The sequence below is a fragment of the Rhinopithecus bieti genome, unplaced genomic scaffold (genome assembly GCF_001698545.2).
Source record: "Rhinopithecus bieti isolate Rb0 unplaced genomic scaffold, ASM169854v2 scaffold_50384, whole genome shotgun sequence".
In the NCBI taxonomy this organism is placed as follows: Eukaryota; Metazoa; Chordata; class Mammalia; order Primates; family Cercopithecidae; genus Rhinopithecus; species Rhinopithecus bieti.
In genome coordinates, this window is record NW_016820218.1 from 993,521 (window position 1) to 1,010,861 (window position 17,341).

Consider the following 17,341-nt stretch of genomic DNA (forward strand, 5'->3'; position numbering starts at 1 on the left):
AATAAATAAAAAAGTAAATGTGTGTGGTTTGGCTGTGTCCACACCCAAATCTCATCCTGAATTGTAGTTCCCATAATCCCCACATGTTGTGGGAGGGATCTAGTGGGAGGTAATTGAATCATGGGCACAGTGAATGAGTTCTCACAAGATCTGATGGTTTTATAAGGAGTTTTCCCTCTTTGCTTGGCACTTCTCCTTGCTGCCGCCATGTGAAGAAGGACGTGTTTGCTTCCCCTTCCACCGTGATTGTTAATTTCCTGAGGCTTCCCCAGCCATGCTGAACTGTGAGTCAATTAAACCTCTTACCTTTATAAATTACCCAGTCTTGGGTATATCTTTATTAGCAGTGTGAGAACGGACTAATACATAAATAAAAAATCTTATTCTTGATGGGACTTTGAAGTTTAAAAGCAATTTAGTTACATTATCTCTGAATTTTCTCTATAATTCTGAGGTAGCCATTGTTTTATACTATAGTTACCTTTTAGGTAACTGAGGCTCAGAGAGGGTATGTATCACCCACTTGATAAGTGACAGAGCCAGGCTAGAACCTGAGATTTCCTTTTCCAAATCTCTTATATCTACCTTTGAACATGACCCTAAGGTCTAAGGAATTATAATGAATGTGTCGGATTATCACAGTGAAATTAATACAGAGAAAATGGTTGGTTCTACTTCTGTGGGCAGGTTGGGGGTTGGTTTTTTTGTTGGTCTTGAAAGCAAGACTTAAGTCATTTGAATCACTCTTTCCACACAAACACCCAATATCCTTCTAAATAGCAACAAGGCAAATAAAATGATCCATTCAGCTTTGGTTTATTATAGCTAGCATGTTGACTTTAATGAGATTTATGAAAATTAATTCTATTTTTATGTGTGATACATAAAATTTGTGATATATTAGAACCCTTGGTATAACAAATATGCATAGTGCATAGCTGCCCATTTGAAAAAGCTCAGATTATGATTTTAAATTATTGTAAAGATCTACAGTTGTTGTATCTTTGCTTTTGTTGCATGTTATTCATATCTGCGGCTTATTTAATAAGGAATCTTTGGTCAAAAACACATCCCCTATAATATCACTTTTCCCATGGGACTGTATCTCTTACTTTATGACATGGTTTCCAGAACATGTCATGACAAAAGCAGAGAAGAAATATATCAATACATATGGACACAGAAGACTTTTTTGTTTTGACCTAGTGAGTTAGAATTGTAGCTGTAGCTGATTTCATCTTATTCTCATTCAGCTATTTATTCAAATATCATATTTATCATCTTTGACCTTTGCATCTGTTATGGCCTCCAATATTGGGAACGCTTGCTTTTGCTTTGGGATTTGGAAAATTAAAAACCAATATGACCCTTATAGGTTAGAATACTTACAGAATTAGAAACAAGCAGTATAGTCTAATATAGGATGTAAGAGGTGAAGATAAGACCTACTAGGTGAGAAGCACTGTTCAGGGACTAATTCAGTGATGTAGGAGTCCTGGATTGTGAGAACATATTCAGCTCAGGGTGTTGGGAAAAGCTCCATGGAAGAGTTAGCATTGGAATGTCAAAGTTTTCTAGCTGTGATAATGGGAGTATTAAAATATTCTAAGTTTAATGATCTTATGAGCTATCATAAGGTGTTTTGGGGGAAAGACAGTAATCTGTTTTCACAGGAATATGTGGTGCTTGAAGGTGATTGTGACAGATGGAGCCAATAAAGATGGATTGGAGACAGATTGTGAGAAGAGCTTTTAGTATTGGGTTAAGGAATATGGACTTTGATCTGTGAGCAATGGGGAACTGTTGGAGGCTTCTGACCAGGAAGTAGCATGATCTAATCTATATGTTAGGACTATTCAGTGACAAAAGTATAAGTAATGGATTGGAATGGATTCAGTGTTCTAGGCAGTTATTGTGAAGCCTGAAGGCACTTTGATTTGGAAAGTAAAGGGAACAAAAGAGATTACTATGGGGAAAGTAAGCAGGGAGACCAATGATCAGAGGAGGCTCTGTGTCATTTGGGAATTTGAAATAAGGTACTACAAGTGTAGGGGGAGTGATAATGACAAAAGAGAGCAGAGTTAGGAGGCAAAAAGTAATGAGGCCTTGTACTAGGGTATAATGATGGGAATGGAGAAAAGGAAAAGAATATCATGGCTCTGTGAAGGTAGAGTTGGCTGAGTTAGCAGCTTTATTTGAGTATGAGAGATGAGTGAGCATGAGGAATTAAAAATAACTACTAGCTTCAAGTTTGGTTTACTAGAAGATAATATTATATGAAAAGAAACAAGGGAATCAGCAGAAAGACCTTGTTTAGGTTAGCGGTATCAGTGGATTAAATGTCTGGCAGGCATTTGAAAATGTGAGTCTTAGGCCTCAGAGTCAACCCACTGAATAATAGTAGAGAGTAGAGATTGTGAAACTGGGCAAGTTTTCTGAGGGAGGTTATGAGGAAAGAGGATGAGAAAAAGAGAATTAGGGAATATTCCTAAATCTCATGCCCACTCTAATGGCGACACACTTCCTTCTTATTTAGAATTATGACTATGGTGGGCCACTCTTACTGACACAGGTATCTTATGCCTGAGGGATGTTTGCATGTATCCCTGTATATATTTCCAAGATTTTCCTAGTGATAACATCACTCTAAGTCACTTGCATTCACGCATGTTTTTTGAGTGAGGGAAAAAGCTTTGGAATTAATAACCACTCCTTAGGCATTGCACTTATTCGGTGCACACCCATCGTGATGTGTTGACCTTGCTTACCTTACTCATTGGGAATGGCAGAAAAGGCCATTCACTGTTATAGGCAGTTATTGGGAAGCCTGAAAGCACTTTGATCTGGAAAGTAAAGGGAACAAAAGAGTTTACTAGGGAGAAAGTAAGTAGAGAGACCAATGATCAGAGGAGGATCTGTGTCATTTGGGAGTCTGAAATAGGGTACTACCAGTGTAATTAATGAACAATGTGAAGCTTAAATGATAATTTGCAACAAGCATTTAATGAAAGATCATTGCTTTTGGTGGTAGCCACATACTGAATAAAGTTTGCTGAGTGTGCACTGAATATTATCTGTCCTAAATGACTCAAAATTTCAGTTTGATCCTAGGGAATATTATACAACTGGAAAAGGAAAGGAATACAATTATCTCTGAGAGCTGATATTATTGCATAGTACTAACAGAGATAAGGCCACTTTCAAATTGTCATAACAAATGAACTTTAATGATGACTAATGAACAGAAATATGTTTAATAACCTGTGATCTGATTTTAGAAGCTGGGCTATTAACTGAGAATAAGGAGAACTGCTCTCTGTTTCTGGTTCTGTCCCTCTAATCTTTGCCTTGAATAAATCACTCATGTATAAAATGATTCTGGATAATTTAAAAGCATCAAGTATTTGAATTGTGACTTTTTTCTCCAATATTTCTCAACTACACCAGCACAAAAATATAAGAAGTATAAGGTATAATTTGATTTACCTGCAGAAAGAGTATTATCCTCTAATGGGGGTTATCCACATTTCTCAAAAACAACAGTTCGTAATGTTGATGATCTATTATGACTGTGACCCCAATGAGCATACTGAGACTGGCATCAGCAGATTGTATTAAACTTCAATAGCATAGAAAGCCAAGCATCATGATTTAGCTTTGTCAAGTGTTGAAAATTTTGTTTTGCACAGAGGAAAAGTCTTTCCTAAATAGATTCTGACTTGGTATATCGACTAAGTATATTTGCCTCATTTTAGGTTCCTGAATCTTTTTTTTAAAGTTTCTATCTTGTATTTTAAAATTACCCTATATTTTACATACTCATTGTAAGCATATAGGTTTGCACAGATTAATTAAACGTAATTTTTGAATATTTGCCAAAACAGAAGCATGGCATTGGAAATGTACTTTAAAAATAGAAAATTTGAAGGCACTTTTGAGTTTGCAATGACAATTATCCAAGAAAATTTACTATTAAATAATTAAGTGTTAGCGCAGGTAAACTTTTAAAATGTATTTTAATTTACATACAGTAAAATTTACTCTTTTGGTATATATTTTATACCAAAAATTCGACAAACAGAACAATTCTATTACCTCCCCAAAGGAACTCCTTGAAAATACATTATCCCTTTGTAGTCAGATCCTCCTGCCCCCCACCCTTAACCCCTAGCAACCACTGATCTGTTTTCCATCACTATAGTTTTACCTTTTCTAGGATGTCATATACATGGAGTCATACATTATGTAGGTTTTTGAGTCTGGCTTCTTTCACTTAGCATAATGCATTTGAAATTCATCCATGTTGTTGCAGGTACCCATAGTTTGTTCCTTTTTATTGCTCAATACTATTCCATTGATGGGTCCTTCACAGTTTAGTTGCCAGTTGAAGGATATTTACATTATATCTGATTTTGGGTGATTGTGAATAAAGCTGTTATAAACATTCACAAATGGTTTTTATGTAAATATGTCTTCTTTGTTTATTTCTTTTCTTTCTTTCTTTTTTTTTGAAGCAGAGTCTCCCTCTGTTACCCAGGCTGGAGTGGAGTGGCTCAGTCATAGCTCACTGCAGCCTCAAAGTCCTGGCTTCAAGCCATTCTCACATCTCAGCCTCCCTAGTGGCTGGGACTACAGGGCATGCCACTAAACACAGCTAATTATTTTATTTTTATTTTGTAGAGATAAGGTCTCACTGTGTTGCCCAGGCTGGTCTCAAACTGCCTGCCAAAGTGTTGGGTTTACAGGTATGAGCCACTATGTTCAGCCAAGTCTTATTTCCCTTGGGTAAATACTTAAAAGTGGGATTATTGTGTATAGTAAGTATATATTTAACATTATAATAAGCTGCCAAACTATTGCTCATAGTGACTGTACCATTTTGCATTTGAAAATTCAAGTTTTTCTGTGTACTTGTCAGCACTTGGCACTGTCAGGTTTTTTTTTTAAGTCATTCTAGAGCATGCATAGTAGTATCTCATTGTGGTTTTGGTTTCCGTTTCCCTAATGATTAGAAATATAGAGCATATATCTATGTGTTTGTTTGCCTTTAGTGTATATTTTTGGTTGAAGTGTCTTTTCAGATCTTTTGTCCTTTTAAAAAAAAGAGTTGCTTTCATTTTAAGGTTTGATGATTTTATGTAATCTAGATATATGATTCAAAACATTTTCCCCAGTCCCTACCTTGTTTTTTCTTTCTCTTAAAGTATCTTGCAAAGCAAAAAAAGTTTTTTATTTTGATGAAGTCCAGTTTATCAGTTTTTTTTCCTTGTTCTTATAGTGCTTTTGGTATTAAATCTAAGAACTCTTTGCCTAGCTGAAGGTCACAAATATTTTCCTATACATTTTATTCAAAGTGTTTTACAGTTTTACATTTACATTTAAGTTTATGGCCCATTTCAAGTTAATTTTTTATTACCACAAGTACATTTCTTTACTAACCAAAGGGATGATCCTAATTAAACCAGCACTTTAAAATAATTGCACATAAGATACTTGGGGAGATTTGCTTGTTGAACTGAGCTTGTTCATTCTCTCAGCTAATTGCTTTCCAAAATGATAGAATTTTTATTCTACTTTTTCGTAGACCTGAGTACAGGTGACATTGTTCAGGATGCAGTCCACCATTAATTTCCCGTTTTTTAAACTTTCTTATTATTGTGCTTTCCTTTCCTTTCCATTCCTGATGTTGAACCAATGTGCCACGTATGAAGTTGTGACAGTCTGTGTTTTTCTGCTATCAGCTGTAGTTTCTTCAAACTTCTCCCCCAGGGTACAAGAGAACTGTGTTGGTTTCAGAGTGCTCTCAGTGTTTATGGTGGTTTTTGCTGTCACAAGAGATGTTACACTCTGTTCTGGCCATTGCATGTGTTTTTCACAGAACTATCCCTACTCCTAGTTCCATCATGTATTCATCAAAGCATTTGCTGTCCACTCGATGCTATTGTCCTCTCAGCTGCTGAATGATGGCCAGCATGGGTGTGTGAGCAGAGCAGGGTCTGGCTCAAGGGTGGGGGTAGGATGTTGAGCCAGGTTTTTTGTATAAGGTGTGAAATATGTGTCTAGGGTGATTTTTTGGCGTTTGGGTTAGTACTGTTTGTTAAAAAGACAATCTTTTTTTCCATTGAACTGTGTTTACACCCAAGTAAAAAGTCAGTTGACTATAGTATTTCTATGGATCTATTTCTGCACTCTATGCTATATGATCTACGTGTCTCTGCTTTCATCAGTACCCACTGTCATGATTATTGTAGCTTTATAGTATAATTCACTTTAGAACATCTCTGCGAGAAAGAAACAAATTCTCTCAAGCACCCTAGTCAGTTTCCTTTTCAGTCTTCTTATCCAAGCAAATGGATTATTTCTCAACAATTTTATCTTCAATGTTCATTCAGTTTATATATTGACTCAGAAAGGTTGTAGCCATACTTCTTGTAGCCTTTCCCTGGATAGAAAAAAGACCCTTGTACACTATAGCATTTAAGTTGAACTTTCTCTGTATCGAAGTTAAAAAGCAAAAATTTGCACGTGCATACACACACACACACACACACAGCCAAACCAAAAACCATCTACTGAGCTATCATCTGCAGACATTCCCTTAAGGGGCTTCCCAGGGAGCTACCACCTCTTACATGCCCCATCACTCTGACCAAGCTGCCTGGACAGTGGTGACACCTTACCATCCATTGATAACGAGCTTCCTGTCTGGTGGAGCGTCAGTTGGTGGGAACCAGCTGTTATGATTCATCCCACTTAAGATTTCTGCCTTTTGAGAAGTGACGCTAATAGACCTTGGCTGAATGGTGTCTGATTGGGAGAATTTTCTTTTTGAAAGCAGTTTGATTTCTAGTGCCTCAGCAACTGAACTTTTTATTTTAACAGGTACGCTCCAATTTCCAGTTTCTGTGGAAATTCAATAGAAAGATAAATGTTGTTTTCATCAAGTGTTTGTACCGGCTATTATTTCTTCCTGAAAAACAAACAAGCAAGGTAACTTCTCTTAAAAAAGATACTTGCGTTACGAATTCTTTAATAGTTTTCCAAGCTTTCTGGCTTCTCATATTCTGCAAAAGGCAAAACATTTCCAGCCTAAGATGTGACTTGTTACATTTGGATTTGGTGAAAGTATTATTGAGTGCCTGAGGGGATAGCTTCACGTATCTTGAGGGGATGGCCTTTCTCTTGCGCTATTGAAGCCAGTTTCATCCTTTGCTTTGTTTTTGTCATTTTCTTAGCTCTGATAAACTTGTGAATATTATTTAAAACAAAGTTTGTTAGGGGTTGAAGCAGTTTACAACCATAAGGATAAGCTGTTGTAAATATAATGAAAGAACAATAAGAAATATAAATTTTAAAATATTGATAAGGGAAAGGTGTGCTGGCTTTTATGAGTTATGCAAAATTAACATTGTCCTTACTTTTTTAAAAACAATTTTCAGCAGTTGCACAAGGAATAACAATTGTCCTTACTTTAGAGATGAGGAGAGAGCAGAGCATGCCATGAAGGAGGAGGACTGTGATTACATTAGGGACATACCAATCATGGTACCAGTGGCATGCATGGGCAGAAGGGGAGCCTGTTACTAGCAGCCTTTACAGGATGGGCCAAATTTCTTCAGCATCGCTGCATATAAAGTCACACCCCTAAGTATGAGAAAGTCAAATTGTGATGGAAATTTTTCTTTTCTTTTCTTTTCTTTTTTTGAGACGAAGTCTTGCTCTGTCGCCCAAGCTGGAGTGCAGTGGCCAGATCTCAGCTCACTGCGAGCTCCGCCCCCTGGGTTTACGCCATTCTCCTGCCTCAGCCTCCCAAGTAGCTAGGACTACAGGCGCCCGCCACCTCGCCCGGCTAGTTTTTTGTATTTTTTAGTAGAGACGGGGTTTCACCGTATTAGCCAGGATGGTCTCGATCTCCTGACCTTGTGATCCGCCCGTCTCGGCCTCCCAAAGTGCTGGGATTACAGGCTTGAGCCACCGCGCCCGGCCGTGATGGAAATTTTTCTAATGCTAACAATTGCTGGTTTCCTGTAGCCAATTAAAGTTGTGCTAGCAGTGCAACATTTTATAACATTTGGTAGTAACAAGTGATTTCATCTTTGGGTTGGTGATACCCCAGGGCAGACATTCTCAAACTTTAGTGTACAGAAGAATCACCTGGGGAGCTTGTTAAAATTTAGATCCCTGGGCCCCAGCCCTCAGAGGTTTTGATTTATTAGGTCTGGGGAGTGGATAAGAATCTGCATTTTAAAAAAAAAAAAAAACCCACTCTATTTGGCACCCTGACTCATTTCTCAAAAGGTTGCAAAATTCTCCTAACAAAAACTGTTACCCTTCAACTGAATTTTTAAAATACTCTTTCACTTAGTACAAGTAAGTGTTGTGAAATTTAATGATGGCTGAGCTTTGGGGTTCCAGAGAGGTTGGCAATAACTAGTTTAGATTCCCTAGGTGTGAACTAAGATGTAACATGCAGCGCAGTATAAATAGACTTAAGGTAAATTTCTTTCAATTAGAAGTTATTAGTTACACAATTTCCATTTCCAGGTCATCTATGCATCCACAGATGGTATTAGATAAGGGAGCTAGACCAGGCATGGTCTACCTAGGGAATTTCACCAGGTTATTTTATAATCATTATTGCCTACTGTGCCCTTAATGATGTTAGTCAGGATCCCATTAAGTTAGTGAATATAGTAATTGGTCCCCTGATGATAGCCGGGGGAGTCAAATCCTGTGGGTCCACCCTATTCTGGTCATATTGGAGGCAAGACAGAAATTGCTGCTTGTAGTCTTCAAGGGCACTTTTCCTTTGTGGGGATAAGGTGCACTGTGCTCCCAAGCACATTTCTCAAAATACAGCAGGAGTCCTTAGAGAGTCCTCCCCGGATAATTCAGGCTGGCACTTATGACTTACTTTTAAAAGTAATTTAAAAATCCCATCAAATACAAACAATCAAAATCCAGATTCTCTACCAGCTATTCTGTAGATCTAGTATTCCATTGTTTCCATCTGCCCACATCAACCACTTAAAAATATTTTTGGACAAGGTTTTTCCTGCCTTTGTTGATACTTAGGTAAGGTGGAGCATTTCTAGAGACTGGACTCAAAGCAACTGCGCAAATGAATATGATATAAACTAGTTCTATTGTTAGCAAGGGGGAATAAGATTTTGCTGATTTGGTGTTCATATTCAGACAACTTCTGCAGTCTGCAGAATTATAATACCAAACCAGAGGTTATTCCTGATTCATTTGAATGAATCCCTGTGCTTGTGGTTCATGTATATAGCTGACTTTTAAAATTTTTCTAACTTTTCATGGCAAAACTTAAAGCAAAGAGAATTACAGAATCTTCCAGATATGGAAAGTACTTTAAAGAACATACACTCCTATCTCTTACCTAATGTTTATTTATTTGTTTTGACAGCCAGGATACACACTGGATTACCTAATTTTTAAATCTCATCTTCTACCTTAACTCTGTCACTAAATTGTCAGCTTTTTAAGGGAGAAGATTGTTTCTTACTCAAATGTGTTTTTAATCCTTGTGAATTTATATTACGTTCAGCTTCTTGAGGAAGAAGGCCTCATTTTGCACAACTGCCCTGAATAAATACTTTTTAATTTGATCATTCAGTTGGCAGATGTTCTCATTCCCTGTGTTCCAGTTGTGTGAATTTGGCTGCCATATTTCCTCAATTCTGACCCCTGCCCTATCACTTACTAACGTATGACCTTGGGCGTTATTTAACCTCTCTGTGCCGTAGTTTTCTTTTCTGTAAAATGACACTCAATAGCATGATGATGGTTTTTGCTATTGTCTTTGCGGATATTTTTTAACATGATTAATATTTATGTGTCTAGATTAAGTAGATACACTAATAATAGCTGCCATATTTTGAGGACTTTCTTAATACATTTGTGCTGCTATAACAAAATATTAGTGCCACAGACTGGCCAACTTACAAACAATAGGAATGTGTTTCTGACAGTTGTGGAGGCTAGGAAGCACTGGCAGATTCAGTGTTTGGGGAGGGCTTGTTCCACAGATGACATTTTCTTGCAGTGTCTGTGCAAAAGGGCTGAAAAAAACAGACCTACTTCCTCAAGCCATTTTGTAGGGCCTCTAATCCCATCCATGAGGGCTCTGCCCTCCTAACTTAATCACCTCCTAAAGGCTGTACCTCTTAATGCCTTCACATTGTCAATTAAGTTGTGCCACATGTATTTTCGGGGAACTTCACACTGTGCTTATGCTTCCTGTCCTTTCATTTAATAGCCTAAGTTCTGTCTAGAACATACTATGGGAAAACAGAAGTTATTTGAAAGCTCTTGAAAGTAGGACATGTTAACAGTTACAATTAGTAAGTATATACTGTACACATTTTATTATGGTAGATTCTCCTGTGATTATAAGACAAGTGATTTTTCTTTTTTTAACTTTTTTTTTTTTTTTTTTTAGTTCAGGGGTACATGTGCAGGTTTGTTAAACAGGTAAACTCATGTCATGGGAGTTTGTTGTACAGGTTATTTCATCACCCAGGTATTAAGCCTAGTTCTTGTTAGCTGTTTTTCCTGATCCTCTCCCACCTCCCACCCTACGCTCTCAGGAAGGACCCAGTGTCTGCTGTTCCCCTCTATGTGTTCATGTGTTCTCATCATTTAGCTTTCACTTCTAAGTGAGAACAGGTGGTATTTGGTTTTCTGTTCCTGCATTATTTTGCTGGAGTCCTTCATCTCCATCCATGTTCCTGCAAAGGACAGGATCTTGTTATTTTTTTATGGCTGTGTGGTATTCCATGGTGTGTATGTACCACATTTTCTTTATCCAGTCTACCACTGATGGACATTTAGGTTGATTCCATGCCTTCGCTATTGTGAGTAGTGCTGCATGAACACATGTGTGCATGCGTCTTTATGACAGAATGATTTATAATCCTTTGGGTATATACTCAGTAATGGGATTGCTGGGTTGAATGGTAGTTCTGTTTCTAGCTCTTTGAGGAATCTCCACACTGCTTTCCATAATGATTGAACTAATTTACACTTTTACCAACAGTGTATATGTGTTCTTCTTTCTCTGCAACCTCACCAGCATCTGGTATGTTTTGGCTTTTTAATTAGAGCCATTCTGACTGGTATGAGATGATATCTTATTGTGGTCTTGATTTGCATCTCTCTAATGATCAGTGATGTTGAACTTTTTTTCATATGCTTGTTGGCGACATGTGTGTCTTCTGTTGAAAAGTATCTTTTCATTTCCTTTGCTCTCTTTTTTACGTTTTTTTTTTTCTTGTAAATGTGTTTGTTTCTTTTAGATGCTGGATATTAGACCTTTGTCAGATGCATCGTTTGCAAACATTTTCTCTCATTCTCTTGGTTGTCTGTTTACTCTATTGATAGTGTCTTTTCCTGTGCAGAAGCTCTTTAATTAGATCCTATTTGTCAATTTTTGCTTTTGTTGCAATTGGATAAGCAATTTTCAATTGAAATATAACAAGGAGTTTTTAGGCTTCCTAGACCCACTGTTCTACAATATTATATGGAAATCACTGTCCTAAAACATAATATTTTTTTAAAAATCCTTCATGGTGCACTTAACAAAGTCAGGATACATATGCTGATATAGCACAGAAGAGTAAATTAATTGGGCATTTGAAGTCTGATGAGTTGCAATGACTCTTGGGTTATCAGGTGGTGACTTAATTACGCTACTAAATGGATTAACACTCCTTAAATGTGGGAAATTCACACTCAGCTTCATTACTCCTGTCAGTGAACTGGTGGCAGTATCCAAAAGAGCAAAGTACATTTCTGAAAAAAATCCAAGTGGTTCATATTAAAGAATAATGAGTATCGGAGGCATTAGGGCTCTATCATGTAATGTTGCTAATGTCCCCTATAATATTCACTGCAGACAAACTGGGAAAATACAGAGAAATAGAAAAAAGAAAATTAAAATCACCTACAATTTCACACCCTAAAACAACCATCACTAAGAAATTTATATATCAATTCCTCCCAGCCACAATTATATATATATAAATGCATGAGATTAAAATTGGGGTCATGCTACAGATAAAAATTTGCATTTATCCTATTAAACAAACTCACTGAGAACACCTTGCTAGACAAAATAACTTTTAAGCTTTTGCCTTCTCTTCAGTTACACATGACATATGCTAAGTAACATCAGTTCAGGATAGAGGATATAAGTAAAAGGAAGATTGACATTGCCCAGGATAGAGAAACAGGAGTATGAATGATAAATATGTGTGCTATTTGTGAATATCATTTTTTTAGTCATCAATAAATTATTGGGAAGAGATGAAAAGGAAGGATTTAAAAAAGTATTTTGGAAAAGTACAGGATCTCAAAATGCTTCAGAGAGAATTAGTTTAAGTTTACTAGTGATCTTTTTGGGAGGGCTCAATGAGTACTTATTGCATGGATTAATTTAAGAAGATCTATATAAAAGTATGAACATACTCCCTATAACCTAAATCCTTTCTCTCTCCCATCTAAGACTTATTCCAAAGTCCCATGTTTTTTCTGTATTTAAAGTTGCGTAGGAATTTTAATTTTTAAAAGCAGAAGTGTGGCCAGGTGTGGTGGCTCACACCTGTTATCCCAGCACTTTCGGAGGCTGAGATGGGTGGATCACCTTAGGTCAGGAGTTTGAGACCAGTATGACCAACGTGGTAAAATCCTGTCTCTACTGAAAATACAAAAATTATCCAGGCATGGTGGTGGGCACTTGTAATCCCAGCTACTTGGGAGGCTGAGGCAGGAGAATTGCTTGAACCCAGGAGGCAGAGGTTGCCGTGAGCCAAGGTCACGCCATCGCACTCTAGCCTGGGCAATAGAGTGAGGCTCCGTCTCAAAACAAACAAACAACAAAAAAATAAAAATAAAAGTAGAAGTGTTACACTGATTACTTTCTTTTAGACATATATAGAAAATATGGAAGTATACCTAGGTACTGGCAGCTATACAAAGAATTGGGAGATCTGTGTTTACAGTTCTTGGTGCTGGCTTATATTTTCTGTGATTGAAAGTCTCCTTTAATAAAAGGGGGATGAAGAAACCTTTTGTTGCTGAAGGGTTCCTGGAGGCCATCTTCTAATGAATGCTACTTTTGGTACCCATTAGAGTTCACCACTGGGCCCATGCATCTGCCAAATACAGCCTGAAAGTTCATCTTTTGATTCCCAATGGCCTCTGCAGCACTGGCTACATCACTTGTGAGGCCCAGTGCAAAATGAAAATGTGGAGTCTCCTATTTAAAAAGCAAGAAAATTAAAATATGAAGCTTTTTCTGTTCTTCCACAGTCTTTCCCTCAACCTATCATGGTGTTTTTATTTGCTATTTAATGTTGCACATTCTTAGGCATGGAAATACCTGCAGGATGAATGCAGATTCACATAGGGCCTCGCTCTGTGACTAAGCCCTCACATCACCCACCAGCCAGTAAGTTCTCCTACTGCCATCCACTTACCCAACCCATTCCCTGGCAGGTGGCAGAGAAGGCATGTCAGGCATCTCCCTTTCCCTGTGCCCACCACCCAGGCAAGCCCATGGTGGCTGGGGACCCCCAAGAGTAGTGCCACCTCTATGCCAAGCGTGTTAGATCAGAGGCAGGTAAGAGACTCCCTCTAGCCCACCAATACCCACAAACATGCCATGGTGCTGCCAGTCTGAGACAGGAATAGCTGCCACCATGCCTCGCCCTGGGATGTCACAGGGAGCAACACAACCTCCTTCTGAGACTGGAGGTCAGCAAAAATTGTTGGTGAGGACAGGTTGGAAGAGGCCTAGGGGACCCAAAGTACAAGGGCACAGGAAAGTGGGCAGCTGAGAACCCCACCCCAGCAAAGCAGGGAAGTGGGCTGGTTGGTGAGCTGAGGCTCCAAGCACCCTGTGTGTGCTCTGTTGTCTCACTGGATTTCACTTATAAAACACAAACTCAAAAATAGAATTATTAAGAATTTCAAGACAATATTAAACCTCATGGGGTAAAGGAGTCTTCTGACCAGCTATCCTGTGTGACTGAACTGGTTGTACACCAATGAGCAGGCCCTGGGCCTCCAGAATAACTTCTACCCCTGAAACGAAGAAACTTTTTTTGTTTTGTAGCAGGATGACAAATACTTGAATACCTCTTGTATTTCTTGTATAGCAGTGCTTCCAAAGTTTAATGTGCATATGAATCGTCTGAGATTCTTGTTAAAATGCAGATTCTAATTTACTAGGTCTGAGGTGGGACCTGAGGTTTTGCATTTCCAAGTTCCCAACTGATGCCAAAGCTGATCTGGAAACCACCTACCCCTTAATAGCATTTTATGACCTGGTACAGTGGCTCATGCCTGTAATCCCAGCACTTTGGCAGGCCGAGGTGAGCGGATCACGAGGTCAAGAGATCGAGACCATCCTGGCCAACATGGTGAAACCCCATCTCTACTAAAAATCCAAAAAATTAGCTGGGTGTGGTGGCATGTGCCAGTAGTCCCAGCTACTCAGGAGGCTGAGGCAGGAGAATTGCTTGAACCCGGGAGGTGGAGGTTGCAGTGAGCCGACCTCACACCACTGCACTCCAGCCTGTCAACAGAGTGAGACTCCATTTGAAAGGAAAAAAAAAGTCATTTTATTTGGAAATAATTATAGACTAACAAGAAGTTGGAAAAATAACACATAATTTCCATGTATCCTTCACTCAAGTCCCAGAGAAGGCATGTCAGGCATCTCCCTTTCCCTGCGCTTACCACCCATGCAAACCCATGGTTTTGATATTGCATTACAGTTGTATTACATAGTATACTGTATTACATATAAGATGTGTATTACACATAAGATGTGTAATACATATACTGTATTACATATAAGATGTACTATTTTTTATCACTCCCCTCTGGGATCCAAGGTCCAATACTGATAACTAAACTACAGACATAATTCCATTTTCACCATTTTTTGCTTGCATTCAATTGTGTGTGTGTGTGTGTGTAGTTATATGCAATTTTATTCCATGTATAGATTTGTGTAACCACCAGTACAATCAAAATATAGAACTGTTCTATCACCACAGAGGAACTCTCTCATGCTATTGCTTTATTTAGGGTCCCCAAGGATGTAAACCAGCCTTAGCATTAAAGATGTTACTCTTATCCACTGTGTGATGTTGACCAAGTGACTTATCATCTCCAGGCCTGTTTTCTTATCTGTAAATTGGTGGTAATTATAGGGCCTAACTGAATGGGTTGTTGGGCATGTAAAATGCAGAGAACAGTGCCTTGCAGAGTGTGTGCTCATTGTCAATTAATAGTATCATTCACGTTAGGACTTGGCTGACTTTGGGTGCCGATTGCACCAAATTTTGCTTCATATCCAGACTATGATCTCAACATATTTTACATTGGACATTTATGGATTTTTAAAGATAAAGGTTCTTTCATTCAGAATTCTGAAATAATTGATATTCCACCTAATTTTACATTAGTAGTAGGATTACTTTTAAGTTTTAAAAAATTAATTTATAAAGACAAATGCCCAAGATGTTTTTTACAACATTATTTATAATGATCAAAAGCATGAAAATAATTTGGTTATTCATTTGGAAATTTGTTCAGTTTTATACCATGAAAATGAAAGAATGAGGCAATTCTATGTATGTTCGCTAAGATGCCCAAGATGTAGTAAGTTAAAAATAAACAAATGTTTTAAATAAAAGCAGCCAGACACAAGAAAATATATATGGTATGATTCTATTTACTTAAACTCTAATAACAGGCAGAGTTATAGTGCTTAATGATGTGTGCTTAGGCAATAAAATTAACAAGAACAACAAAAAGTTGATGACTCTAAAAGTCAGGATACTGGAAGCCTTTGAGAGAGAGGATGAGAGGGGGTAGTAATTAGAAGTCCTGAAGAGGGCTGGCAATACTTTGCTTTTTAACCTGAGTGGTCATTGCAAGAGGGCTCACTTTGTTGTTTTTTACACTTACCTATGCATATATTAGATTTCACAATAAAAACTATTCGAAAGCACATTTCATAACTCTGTTAGGCATAGTCTATATATATTTGTAGAAAAATTCACAAAAGATCCACACACACACAAAGAAACAACTATGGGTAATTTTTGTTACTTTTGGGTTATGGGAATGTGGGATAGGGAAAAATTTCACTTTGCATTTTGTCCATAATCATGTGTCACTTTAAAATACTCCGTCAAATATTGTATGTGAATACAGATTACTCCTTTTTTATGTGCTTCTGTATTATTTGAATTTTCTTCATAATCACGTTACCTTAAAAATATTCTTTCAAAATTTGCTTAGGTATTCATATGTGTATACATATTTATATATGCTTGGAGGTTTTAGAATAATACTTAAACAATGGTCACCTCTAACGGGTGCACCTGGGGATAATGCATTAAGGGGGGGAACTTTTTTTTTTTGCACACTTCTAATTTGCTTGAATATTTTCTTTTACAATAAACATATGCTGATTTTTAATTTACAGCATACACCAAAAGTGGTATATAACATATTTCAGCAGGTTTTATCTTGCAGACAGAATAGATTTGGAGGAGTAAAAATGGGCTCATTCAAAATGTGGTAGATCTTGGGGGAAGGCTTTATAGGAAAAGATACCCTAGAATACAAACCTATACTACTGCCCCAACATAGATGCCAGAGTCTCTGATAATGGGCTAACCTGATGAAATCTTTGAAATTAAACCATCAAGGCAGGAATCCTCAACACTAAGTACAGCTTCTGGTCTGTAGAAAGTATTCAAGAATTATTTGTTGAATTTATTGGAAAAGAGTAGTGTTTAAATGATGTTTGACCTACTTTTCACTGCTTGTTGATGCTTGAGGTGTTTTTCTTAGTGTGAGGGTTGAGAGGCATGGAACATGATTGATGGGATGAAAGTGGGTAATTTTTGGAGAAAATAAAGTAAAATTTATTTACTTTACATTCTACTTTAGCCTTTTAGGTCAATTAGTATTTTCATCAGCTTTTTAAAAGCATGGGATGCTTTTCAAGTTGTTGATTAACAGTGATACTCTATCCTAATTATCCTGTGAAGCTCACAGTAAGTGACCTAAAATTCAATGGGAATGACTCAGCCAGACAGAAAAAGTCACTGGAAGACCAAATCTACTATAGGGAAATAGCACTGGTATTAATCAAAGGTCTGATACTGAAACTCTCTGAGAAATCCAAGTATCTTCTACACTTTGTTGCTGATAATTAGACATTCCCAACAAATAATAATCAATAATATATATTTTTTGGCAGCAGAGGCAGTCAAATATAGAGATACAGAAGTGA

General features: G+C 37.5%; 1 pseudogene; it reads right to left on the minus strand.

The window, feature by feature from the left end:
* Positions 1-5,565: 5,565 nt before the first annotated feature.
* On the minus strand, positions 5,566-5,974 carry LOC108520327 (fatty acid-binding protein, epidermal pseudogene; annotated as a pseudogene).
* Between the last annotated feature and the right edge of the window lie 11,367 nt (positions 5,975-17,341).